General features: G+C 40.3%; 1 protein-coding gene across 7 annotated transcripts in view; it reads left to right on the top strand.

The window, feature by feature from the left end:
- Window positions 1–13,781, top strand: part of LOC114876022 (neurexin-1) — a 189,205-nt gene that overhangs the window by 163,739 nt on the left and 11,685 nt on the right. The gene's annotated exons all lie outside the window — the stretch shown is intronic.

Raw genomic sequence — 13,781 nt, forward strand, 5'->3', positions numbered from 1 at the left:
TCTTCCTTCTCTTCCATCATGTTCTCCTTGCTCTTAAGTGGTACGACCTTCGACGTGGACCCTTAACCCTTTACGTTTCAACCAATTAACACCATTACTCACGATTCGTAATTATTTGAATACCAGCGATGAAACTGACTGAATCTTGTACTATTTAATACTTTGAAGTCGCCACAGACAGAAAAATATCCATGGTGACCATGAAACGTCGTTCCTCTGGGTTTATGGTGTCCTGGTGTATTAAGCCACATAGCTTTTGTTCGTGTTCTAACTTGACTTTGGAATCGAATTTATTATGAATATATAGCGGGATGGATTTTAGTTAAAAAAAAAAATTAACTCATATTATGAAATAAAATTGCCTTCGATAGAATCTTAATTTTTTGAATAAATATTAATTTTTCTTTTTAATACAATAAATTATTATTCGGTTACAAATTAATTCGGGGCCTTCAGCGTTACATCTTCTCTTAATTACTATTTTAAATTTAAATATTTTCTTGCGCTTAATTTTTCAAGAATTACAAGTATTGACGATTAAACATGGGCTTGGAGTAAACCGCCATTGCTTGGAAACCATAAAGGGTTCCCCCATGGTCAACGCCTCCTATGTTTCCTGGTGTCCTATTCACCCAGAACTCCAGCCTTTGTCGTATTAACCCTTTGAGTCAACAATACCAAGCCCCTAATTCCATACTCTGCCCTAATTCCATCCCTTTCTACCCCTATTTTCAACCACATTGACCTGATTACCAGGTAACAGAACTCCTGATATCCTTGTTACCCTGATAGCTTTCTAGATCATCCTGAACCCTTTGGGACAATCTTTCATGTTTTTCTAATCTGCCGTATGGTATTCTATAGCAGGCACAAATAGCTCGAGTTCAAAACCATAAAGTAACTGTTTGTTATTTTAATATTTTATAGTTCAGACAGCTGAAAGAAAATCGGTACAGAATTCAAAATTTTATTTCTACATTATTTGTCTAGAAAAAGAAAGAGTGCTTTAAATACTGGAAGAAAAATGATTCCTCCAGGTCCTGGTATCTTGTTCTCTAGAAATTCAAGGCAAGTTAGAAATCTCTTGACCCTTTTCCCACGTGGAAGCAGGACTTCCTCGTCCAGGGATTGCCTCGTATTCTACTCGAAACCCGTCCCGTTTCCCCTTTTCCACACATCGCGACGACGACCCACGTTGAGTTGAAAGACTTCCTCTTCGTGCTTCCTGCTGCTCTGTTTCATATGTGGAGGGCTGCGTGTCCCCAAGTCACATATCCTCTCTCATGCGTGTCACACACGCGTGTCCTCGATGCGCTCAGATGAGAATTCCCAGCTCGCCGTCTATCATTTTTATCGTATACAGTAAATTACAGAGATCATGAGACTCGATCTGGCAATGAATATTTCAGTGGAAGGTAATTTTTACTGCAATTAAAAGGAACCAGGAAATAGTGTGAAAATTATTTTTTCTGTTAATTTAGATTTTCTTTTAGTACCCCAATTGATTAGAAAAAATCTTCGATATTACTACATAGTAGCATTCGTAATGTTTCGTAAGTTTTGGTCTCGATTGACCCAGACTCCGTTGTTCAAATGTTAACCAATTGATGCAGTAAATATTGTAATAATTGTAATTTCGTTTGAACCAATACAGTCGTAATTAACATTAGCTGAAGTAGTTTTCTTTTAAGTTGAAACTTATTTATACTTAAATAAATAAGAGGATTGATAAATGATATTATGATAGGTAACTATTATATCTTGGAAATAATTTTCATTGATGAAGACACCCAACGAAATCCTCCTACGCTCGATGGAACTCTGATGAAAAAGGTCACGTTAAAGGCCTTTTTCCGCATTGACCGTACCTAACCCTATTCACTGATCCTTTTTTACCTACACACCCCTGTAAGGCAACCCCTGCCACAGGACACTCCCTATCCTTGCTGTTTCTCTGCTCCTGAAATATCTCCAACGACACGTAGACACTGAATGCTTAGATTCACTGGAAATCAGAGATGTACGAAATAAATTGTTTTATTTATCAGGGTATACAAAAAAAAAAATAAGTAAACTATATTTTACATAACCCATTTATTCCCATTATTTGACCCAAATATTCCCACATGATGGAATATGTATCTTAAATTTATTCACGTTTATAACAAAGCAGGACAATGTTTTTGAAGAATAAGGATAAACCGAGATTCAAGTGTCCTGTTTCCCAGTACAGTGATCCTATTTTACCTTCTTCATCCTCCTATTCCCTTGGTAGTTAACTAGATCACTGGAACTAGAAATTCTTCTCTTCAGGGTATACCCCATAAACATCAGCCATATTTCAACAATTCTAAATTTACGACACCTCATAAACTATCCAACTAATATTAAGTATCGGGACTAAGAATGAATTTTACGAGTTGATAATTAATTGTGATTTACGATAGACAGCAGTAAATGATTTGAATGGTTCCGACATTAAAGGGCCATTTGTTGACCACGCCCAACATTTGAAAATGCTTCTTCGAGTCGTATACTATCCTGGCCACTAATTAGGAAACTCTATTCAGTCGTTCCTCCCTCGGGTGGCCACCTTACGTCCCTGCGGGAACTTTCTATGCATTCTAATAGTGGACTGGAATATATAATAGTCGTTCCACGAATGGTTGTACGCCGCCTCTGCTTCATGAATATATCATGCAGCGGACGGTGTCGCTTTATCCCCGACAGAAATAATAAAATAGGGAATGAACCTGGTGAATTTCAATATCCCTGGAATTTAGTTCGTTGAAAATGAATAGCGAGATAATTACTACTATATTGTTATCAGGACGTGGTTTATTACCGAGGATTCTTTATTACTGACAATGAAATTTCCTATGGCAAAGGGTAGTAGGAAATAGTAAAACTTTACAACTTCGCCTATTGAAACAAAAAGATGAAAATCATTTCTAAAGAAATCAATCGTAATCTCTGAATTTTACGGAATAATATAAAGAGCCCGTAATAATGTCGATTCCAACTTGGAACCACGAGGCCCTCCATTTTGTTGTTCAACCACATAGCTGAAAGGTTCCTTCCTATGGTCGCCTAAGGCCCTAATACCACGGTGGTAGAATTTGACCGTGGGCGAGGACAATTCTCACGGTTGGTTCCTCAAGGAATAACCAGTCGGCCGGACAAAGTCGAAGGCCCCCAGGGGTCGTGGGAGGGTTCGAACCTTTCGTCCTTCCCGCCTATCCTTCCTCGACCAGACTCGTAGAGTCGAGGACCTTTGATCCCGTGGAATTTCGCGTCTGGCACCGGGTGCCCGATTATTTTCAATGGTCAGGACAACGCTAACGCGTGCTGGCGTGAAACCTGACCGGGGTTACTCATAATTTTTCCTTTTACGAGTTCCTCCAGGGATCGTAAGATTGGAAAAGTCGCGGATTCTACGGGAGTACCTTTATTATTCCTCGTTCGACGCTCCTCTCTGTGATTCTTCTTCCTTTTTTTCTCACGAGCTTCTTGGAAAGCGAGGGTGCTTCTCGAGGAACGTGATGCTAGGGGGAGGTTCGTGGGAATTCCAGGACGAGCCTCGTGAGAAAGCGGCTTCGAGGAGAGATTGTTTCTTCTCAGGGTTACTAGGGAATCATTCCGCGTTAGGAAGCTTCTTCGAAGAGCGTGTAGGAAAGGGAAGGGGAGGGGGTGATGAAGATTGGATCGAATATTTTATATTCAATTATAGGGTATAGGGTGGAGGTGATTAATAAAATGTTTTAAAAAAAGTTATTCATTCTAACCTGGATTACAAAATACATACATTAAATGTATAATTTTGAAGGGAAAGAATTTCATGTATTAGAAGAAGAATTTTTAATAAATAAATAAATCGTCATCGAACCAGCATCTCGTTCGAGATATCTCCTCGATTCTCCTGAGAGCTTGGTAATGCTGAGAAAACGAAGCTGCCCTTCGAACCTCGATTCTCACGCTCGGCTCAGTTACCTTATCTACCACCATGACCCAGGTAGAGAATCTTCGTCGCTAATCTGTACCAGGACATCTGGCATCCTTTCATATCTTTTTTTTTTTTTTTCCCCACGAATTCCACGATGTTGTGTGGTCCACAAAATTCTTTCTTCGACGTTCCTGGAATTCGCAGCTTTTCATCGACGCGTTTTCCTCTTCAACGAACTCGAGGCCCTGGTGAAACACGAGCGGCCGTCGAAGAATGCCAGAAGAAAAACGTGCTCGTTATTTCTTTCTCTGCATCCGGCGAACAGAGGAATAACGCCGATGAATATTCCGTCGGGATTCCTTTGGAAAGAGATCGTTGCTGGAAGATCCGTGGAGCCGTCCTGTTCTGCGTGCCCGATTCCCACGAGCCGTGAGAACGACGATTCCGTGGTCCGTGCGTTCTTCCCGCGCGTGATAGAGGAACATAAGGGTAAAAGAGCGTTCCAGGGACCTCGTGATCATACGTGACACGATTGTCCAGATTAATTTAGTCGGATGAACCATCAATGGTAAAAGAAACGAACCTATTGCGAATAGTTTATTCAGATGTTGGCTCGTATGCATCAAAATAAGCAAATTTTCATACTCTATATACCTCTCATTTTGAGGTCTTCAGGGTAGTAACCCCTTGAACAGCAATGGCAGTGGATTATTCTTGAGGTGCAGAAACGCAAGCTCGCTTCTCACGATTATTGGAGAACTATGTGCAACGAGAAAGTAGACTGAAATTGAAGATCATGAAGCGGTAATGGGGAAACGGGCCGCCGCGCCGCGCCGCGACGGGCCGGTGCCTTTTGAAGTTCGTTTTTTCCGCGCGACACGTGCTCCGTTGGCGTCCGACAAACGCGAGGAATGTCAGGGCCAATAAAGGACGGAATGCGTTTGCCGGCTCTAGACAAGTCATTCCCAAAGGCTGTCACGCCTGCTCCACCAAGCGTGAGAACGAAAATGCGTGGCTCGAATCGACTTTCTTCTCACGTTCATCAGGGTCCCAGTGAGTACGAAGAGATCGGCAGGAAATTTGAAACTGTCGCGATGCATTTTCAAAAGTCTCGTGAAATTCCTTAAGTAAAACCCCGTAACTTAATCTAGGAACAAGGAAACGTAAAATTCCACATTTTTTATGGAAAAAAAGGGTTCTATGTGAAATTTATTAAAGTATAGAATTATACTATTATTTTTTTATTGATTAAAAATAAATAAATAAATAAATAAATAAATAAATATATAAATGTATCCACACTCTGCAAGTATGCAAAACTAATAACTTCAATACGTTCTTTTGCCTACACGCCAGAGTTGTGTAAGTAAGTACATACATTCTAGTCAGATGATTGAAAACTACATAGAAGCATTCTGTCAATAGAAAGACTTAGAAGCACTTTCTGCAGATTTCTAATCTCCTGGCAACTTTATGGCCGAAAACATAATATAAGTAAGCATGGAAGAATCATGTTCACGCATAATCCCAAAAATTCCATTGTGTCGCATACGATTCACCTGTAATATTATTCTCGCAACGTCCATGTACTTAGCCTGGTCCATATATGTACATTTCGTTCGCAAATTTACCATCTAGAACCAGCTACTTTCCTGATTCTTGTTTACAACGATCCGCAATTTTGTATAGTTACAGCAGCCATTCTGATTCAACTTTACAATAACATTACACGAACCATGATAACCATTTACAATACCAAAGCTGACGATCCTAGAATCCCCCTACAATCTAGTGATAAAAGTCAAAGACTTGGTTTCTTTTGCAAACGCTTCCACCTGTCTTCTAATCTCCTGCTGCCAGGATACGCTCGAATGATTTCGAGGAAATTCTTCTGGTAAACTGATTTGGCCCACTGCCTAGCCTTCTTCTTTTTCGGGGTCCTCGAGCTCTCTGAGCAGGCCCAAACCGACCTCCTTGTCTCTCCTGCTTCTCCGCTCCTCTCGCTATAGAATATTGACTTTTAACTGTCAATGACACTGATCGTCATCGTTTAATCGATGCAGCTGACATTGGACGTTCCTCACTGACTGTCCTTTAAAAAGTTAAAAAAAAAGAAAAAAAAAAGAAATCAAACACTCCGAAAGTGAAACTTCTCCTCATCAACGCTGGTGTCCAAATATTTAACCAACATACAGATGCTTATTTGAAATGAAAATGAAGAAGGAGTCGAGGTAGGAATACCAGATGCCCATGGAGTTACTTATTTAAAATTCCTCCTGAATAATGAGGGACAGTACCCCAGGTAACTCCACCTCCCAGGTAGGAAACCGTGGACGGAAGGCGACTACCTTTCTTCTCATGCTCTCCTAGTTGAAATGGTACCAGGTTCTCGACGAGTGTTAACCCTTTCGCCGATCGAGCAACCCAGAAGGTCAGTTTACACACCTTCGGACAGGTACACCGGTAACTTTCTCGTGCTCGAAAGTGAAAAGGATACGCACGGATGAAAGGACAAAGTGAACGAGGCTGCCGAACGAGAGATTACTTGGATCTCCTGACAGCCTGATCGACAGTCGTCGAAAATTAACCCTTTCTGGGACGTTGAAGTCTCGACTGAGACGTTGCTCGACTTCTTAGAGGATCCTGCATCCCGGGTGCTTGGTCTTCGATTAATTCGTGTTTACAACGTTCTTCACGCCTTCCCGCAAACTTTAACGCACCATTAACGCACGTGTATCGACGTTTTCTAATATCACGCGACGTTTATCTCATCGTTCCTCTTGGTTCCCATTGTGTCTCCATTTTTATCGATCCGTACGCGTTCCCGCCGGAATTTCCAGCCCTTGCGAGCTTCTCCTTGTGATCATGATATCCTGGTATCTGGAGGATATAAAATTTCCGTTAGCATGATTTTAAAACCGCGTGCGAATTGATAGACCCGTTAAGGACTCGCCATTCTGTATTTTCTACCTGTTCTTTTATCCTTAAACCGCAAGATTCATAAAATTCTGGATGAGATTACGAGGAATAGTGGAATTAATAATGGATAAAGTATGGTATAATGGTTACATTATTTTCTTTAATAAGTGGAGAATAGAAAGATTTAGAAATTGTTTATGATACGGAAATACGAATGGTTTCATCAAGGTATTGGAATATTTCAATTTTAAGTACTTACTTTTTTATTAAGAATATTGATGAGACATTTATATAGTCATGTTTATTAATCTTTAAGTTCTGAATTGGTATATTATAAACGTTATTTTGAGATACTTTTATATCATGAAATTCTGTCAGACTTTCTATGCTTCAAAATCAACCATTTGATGTTACACAACTTTCCAAAATTGTTCATAGTTCCCTACAAATATAACATATTATAAAGTGAATTTTAAGATTTGCTTGCATGTTCAATTAATGAAAAATAAATTAAGATGCTTTATAATTTAATATAATAAAAAATATATGTTTCAAGGATATTCGAGATGAATGTAAGGATAAGGACGACCCAAAGTATAGCTCCAGGTGTTTTCTGCTATCCTAGCAAACTTGTTTACCAAATTGGTTTCTTTCTACTCGAAGGTCGACCAGGGATGAAACCATAAAGGGAAAGGTCGATCATACCTGAGTCGACCATCGACCTTCCTACGTTTCACACGTGTATGATCTCCTAATAGTAAAGGGACCAGTCATAGCGAGGCTCTTTTAACCCTTTCAATCGCATAAGATATCCTACATTTCTAATCATAATATTGTTACATACATATATATATATATATATAAGTTAACGTGGAAACTTAGTATCTCTGTTTTGGAACACAACTTCCAGGTACTTTCTGCTACCCTATGAAAACTGTTTACCAGCTTCATTTCCTTAAATGGGCGTGAAACCACAAATCACAGGGGTCGAAGTAACCACTTGTCTAACCCTTGTAAAACAATTCGATTTCTAGGCTTTCGTTGCAATATGGTCTCCTGTTCAGTTCGAACTAGGAATAGTGAGGCTCGGCTCGAATATTCGACCAGCTTGCAAATCGAACCTAGTCGAGAGTCGTTTTTCGATTCGATACGAAAACTCGAATGAAAGGAATATGTAGCAAGAATTTGAAGCAATCGAGTGGCTCGGACTATCAACGTAGATAGATAGATAGATAGAGGCAAATAGAAGATATTATAATAACCACAAGTGCTATTGATGGAGTTTCTATGATGGAAATTTTTATTTTTATCAAATATTTCTTTATTTCCTATTGTACAATTATGAAGATATTATTAAGTGTACAAAGAGATGGTCGTCGGGAAAGAGTTAATATTCTTCTAATTAATAAAAAATCAACTAAGAGTATCTCTTCGCAAACCACCAATGGCGTCCGACTTTAACGACCTTTTTTATATTCAAAGAAGGTGCTCACATGGTACACGATCCCTTAAAGAGGAATATTACCTTCTTTATAGCTATACAACCCTGTTGAAAGTATTCAACACTGGTACCCCCGAGAAGACACGTTCTCACGCTACCTTTCTAGTACATGGCTAAAAGATTTTTTCCACGAGGGAGGATGTTAAAGAATTAACGGTTCATCTTTTTCCTTTTACATTCTTCATCTCACAGACCTTTGATGTTATACAGATTATCGTGTCGTCGCGTCTCCTTCGTAAGAAGGACGAGGCAAGAGATCCTTGAACAGCTGTGTCCTCTGATAGTTGAATATAAAAACTTGCTCGACCAGAGATTCTTATTTTTTTCGACTTCCGGAAAATCAAGTCGATCGTCCTCGAAGAACTAGTATTTACACGAAGGGATAATAAAGCTCTCTGAGCGGAATCTGTGCGGGGGTGGAGCGACAGGCAGAATATAGGTCAACTTGCATGGGTCTCATGCGATCCTGGTATCAGAAGCGCCACGCGCCTTCGCCGTTTTCCCACGAGCCCTCGTCGGGTTCTCACGCGAGCACGATCCCGCTTCTGACGCCTCCTCTTCTTTCTGCACGTGTCCAGAAAGGAAACTCGCCATGAGGAAAAAAAAAGAATAAAGAAACTCTGACGATCAGTCGCCCTTCGATGACAACGACTTCCTGAAGTCGCATGGAGTCCTGGCCGTCCGAAGCTTTCGGTTCTCGCGTTCCTCAACCGACTCTCCCACGGTGCGATCCCGTGGGAACGATTTAATTGGCCTAAGAAGCGAGTGCTCATCCTGCTGGCCGGCCTGCGACCTCGGCTTCAAGGATACCACCTTATCTATACGTTCGTTTTCTTTTTCTTCTTCTCTCGACTTACCCTCCTCTCCTCGAACTAATAGCGTATTTTAAAGTCGTTTAACCCCCCGGTGTCGAAGATCATCGGACTCCGAAACCCTTGGGAATAAAATGAACGCTCGTCAAGCTTAACCCTTATCGCGATTTAAAGAGGAATGGATTCTGCGTTTAACATATGGGTTGCTGGAATTAATGAAAGATGGAACTAGGATGAGTTGGCTGAATTTGTTTTATTTCCTTCTTCATGTTAGATTTACTAGTTATTTGATGTTCGTTAAATCTGGTTATAATTGAACCCGCCGTATATTCGAGAGGACGATCACGTTCGACACGTGACAAGGATGTCGAGGATTCACTAGCAACGCGTTTCGCATACTTTCTCACGTGTTCCCGGGGAACACGAATCATTCCCACAGGCTTATGGAAAGCGTGAGATAGTTCGTTTCTGGAAGCGACGCGACGCGTGCGAGATCTGGTTCGTTCGGTGGTATGTATTTAGTAGGTGTTCGGTTAAATGGAAAAACATTGAATCGCCACTGTTCTAACGTCTCTTCCACGATCCTTGGCGAAAACTTCCCACGGGACATCGTTCCCAGAGCTTCCTGGTCGACTCCCCGACTCTCCGTTTATTCCCATGGTCGTGAGAATTCGAACGACTTCAGGGGAAACGGATTCCCAGATCGACTAGGAGAGCAGACCAGCCGAGCTGGTCGATCCTGATACCGATTTACCCCTTGCACGCTTTTCTCGCTCGATCGGCCATCTACCATGCTGGTTGGTAACATTATCTCTGAAAGGAACGTGAACAACAACATCATTAGGCGTGACAAAGAAAAATCTTGTAATCTTGTAACAAAAAATAAAGATAGGTGTCTTGTTTCGTATACACAAAATGATTAAGCCTAGAGTAGAACTCGGCAGTCAGAGCCCTTTGATAGTCACCTGATCCAGAAATCACTGAATTCAGCTCCAAGTTCAAGATCTTCTCACGGTTAGGTTAGCAGAACGGCTCGACGAACCGCCGAAATCTCATTATTTTTTGTTTTTCTGGCAACAGCATCGGAAAGCGTGCCATGGGAAAGTCGCAGTTATGCGTATCGAATGCCGAAACTGTTCAAGTGTAGCCGTACTCTTCTCACGTTTTTGAAATCCTCTCGGCACCAAGAGAAAAGGAACCGTGCTGAATCTAATTTCACTTTTATGGGCCTCTATTTCAACCGCATCCCATTTTCTCGCGTGAGAAACTATTAAACCGCCATCCAGACGAAATTAATAGCTTTCTGATGGAAACCTGTTGGCAAGGTTGAAAGAAATCTGAAAGAAAAATTTATTAAATTTCGCTCCTCTTTTAATGGTTTGATGTTTTCTTAATTTCAAAGAAAATTAATACGAAGATATAGATTATTTATAATTTACTTAAATGAGAAAAAAAATGATTCTCTTTGAAATTGTTATGTCATCTAAACTTTTAAGTGACAGGATTGCTGTTGTATAGAGTGTAAGAGAGGTTAGGGTTGATCTAAGCGACGTGTTTAGAATCATCCGGGGAACATGTTGAAGTGGTAGATCTCCTAAACCAGTCGTGCTCGCACTAGAAATGGCCTTGAACTTCGCAAGGCCATTCTGAACCTGCCAGACGAGCCTACTTACTACCTGCGGCTATACAGTGGCATTAACGGCTTCTCAACTCATTTACTACCATTACTCGGCACTTGCTACGACCACTTCATTCATGAATCCGTCCGTATGAGTACATATGTGCAGGTTGGTCGAAAGTTCATAGCAGAAATGAAGTGAATTTTAGACCACCCTGTTTCTATGAATGAGACTTTAAGTCACTTTAGTAAACAAGTTTATCTTTCAAGTTTTTGGATATCTATCGATCGGCAAATAAAAGTGATAGAAGAGGGAGGAAACGTGCCGATCGAACACTGGTCTCACGAACTTGGTTTGGGAACCGTCTGCTTTCACACCGCTTATACGAGTACGGTGGGAACAAGGAATACCATGGCGTCGTACGCTGGGTATGGGAAACATCGATGATTCCCAGGCGATGGGAATACGTGCGGGACGTGAACCGGGCACGTAAACGCACTTCTTCGCCGCTTGGGTATTTAACAACCTTGGTACACCATGTATCGGCTTATCGATCAAATTTCAACATGAAAATAATTGCCGATCTTTTGATAAGAGTATGGGCGTTACGTAAATTTATCGAAAGTAGTGCCAAAAGATTAGCCAACTCGATACACGTTTGCATTCTTGTCCCCTGTTCCACTTTAACCGAATGAGCCACTTGTCTAAGCGACCGAAGACGACGTCTTAACCCACTTTCGAGTTTCGTCACCTCTACGTGTTCCATACTTTCCTGTCAGTTTACTTATTAATTTAGATTATGTCGTGCAAGAGCTAATTGCCTTATCGTTAGAATGGTGAACGATTTCTGATTCAACCTAAAATGTATCCAAGTCATTGAAGTGATAGTGTTCTTTACACATATGTATAATCCAAAATTTATCTATAACAATTACCTACTAATTTATCTATTTATTAAATATAATGAATACATTTAAAAATATTAGAAGTAGGTGTCCTTCGTAGAGATTTGACTTAGAAATTAAATTAACTAAATGTATCTATATACCAACCTATTATATAATACTACATATTGCTATAAGAGGATAAAAATGATGTGCTGCGCGCGTAAATAAAATAAAAAGTAAGAAGAAAAGAATTCGGTAGGGTCAGGTATCGAACGAAACAGGTCCGGTTACCTAAAATCCGAGGTTGGGTCGGGCAGGGAACCCGAAACACACCCACCACCCTGCTGCTCTCCTAATAAAGTGATACAGTTTATTGGACTTCTTCAGATCGGAATGTAGCGTGAATGACACGATTATTTGTATAATAAAAACAAGCACCTGCCGTTCTACTGGCGCCTGTTCCATTATCATTGACCAGAAATCATTTAAGAGACGATAAATGAGTGCGATCAAGCACGTGCTACTTTGGCACGTGTGCGTCCCTTGGTCTTCCTTCATGGTTCTGACTACATACCACGAACCAACTGTATTTTTATGCTACGCTGGTAGACTCACTATGTCTGACCGGCAAGTGCCAGTTCCACTGCAGAAAAAAAAAGGAACTGATTCGAAATTATTTTAATTAAGTTAATTAGTTACAGAAATTTTAATTTTCTCAAAATTTATTCTATGAAAATTGGACTATAATAAATCGTCATTAATAAAAGAAATATTTTAAAATAACGCGAGGCAAGCTCGAAGAACCGTAGAAGGTTTTAATGAAACAATGTACATATCCGGAAATAGAATCTATTATTTTCAGTGAAATGGCTATATGTATGTAAACGACACGTTGTCAAACGTTTATTTTGTTCGACATCCAGTGGAAATGAACTTGTAGTACAATGTTGACGTCAATACGATTGACGTCATTCACGATTGGTGTCCATCGTTTACGTAAGCGAAGTAACGAACAAAACTGTATTCATTTTCTTTTAGAAAATTTCTTAAGTCATTAATATGTACAAATTATTCTATATTCAACACTAGACTATTCAACGCTAAATGATCCTCCGTTTAGTGCATAAATGTTAAATACGAAAGAAAACGAAGGTAAGAATTGAAGAGACCATCTTTGCGGTGCCTAAAACGCCTCCAGAAGCATCCTCCTAGGAAATTCTACAAACCTGGTAGGCCTGAAAGGCAGGTCCATTTTTTCTCGACTCGCCGAAAATTATTATCCATAATCCATAGGCAACTCAGCTCCCCTCCAGTCATCGTCGTTGCCGGGAAAACACGATCGGTTTGTTGCTTTCCTATTACCAGGTGGTATTTAACTCGCCCATGGCAGGTCACGTGGGTGAACCTGTTCGCGGAATCATCCATCCGATCACGGTCGCATCCTGTCGTTTACATTCTAGTCGCCTAATCGAAAAATAGCCGCATTATCGATCTTCGCCGATCGAGTTTATCCTTTTAATTAAAGATGCAACGCGCTACACTTCCGGTTAATCTATACTGGCCTGGTGCATGCTTCTTGTTAATATACGTACCTGAGACGATCGAACGTGGTATGAATGTAAGTTATTACTCGACTGAAGTGATTTATTTATGGCTTTAATCATTGATTTGATAGTTTGTTTTAAAAATTTTAAGAAACACGCTTGTTTCTTTATTGCTAAGTCTTTTTCAATGATTGAAAGAGTGGTTTTAAGTTAATTTAGTAATTGTTAAGTTAGGAATTTAAACAGGGTAAATGCATCTGAAGATCAAATAAATATCTAAGGGCAGATTTATTTAAAATCGTAGGGCAGATGAAACCCTTTCAGAGTTCCACTGGTATCATGTTTGCCTGCTCTGAAAACCAACCAAATTTAGACCCTACAAAGGGAAAGGGCTCGAAGGAAACCCGTACGAAGGAGTAGGGGATCTTCCTTCGAGGTAGACATTGGGCAAGTGGTCAACGGTTATCTGTGTCAGACCCAGTAACTGCTGCTCGCCTGATCAATGGTCAAACGAAAACATTTGTCAGACGGTGAAACGGCATAAATTATCCTCTTA

This window comes from Osmia bicornis, chromosome 15 (assembly GCF_907164935.1).
Source record: "Osmia bicornis bicornis chromosome 15, iOsmBic2.1, whole genome shotgun sequence".
NCBI lineage: Eukaryota > Metazoa > Arthropoda > Insecta > Hymenoptera > Megachilidae > Osmia > Osmia bicornis.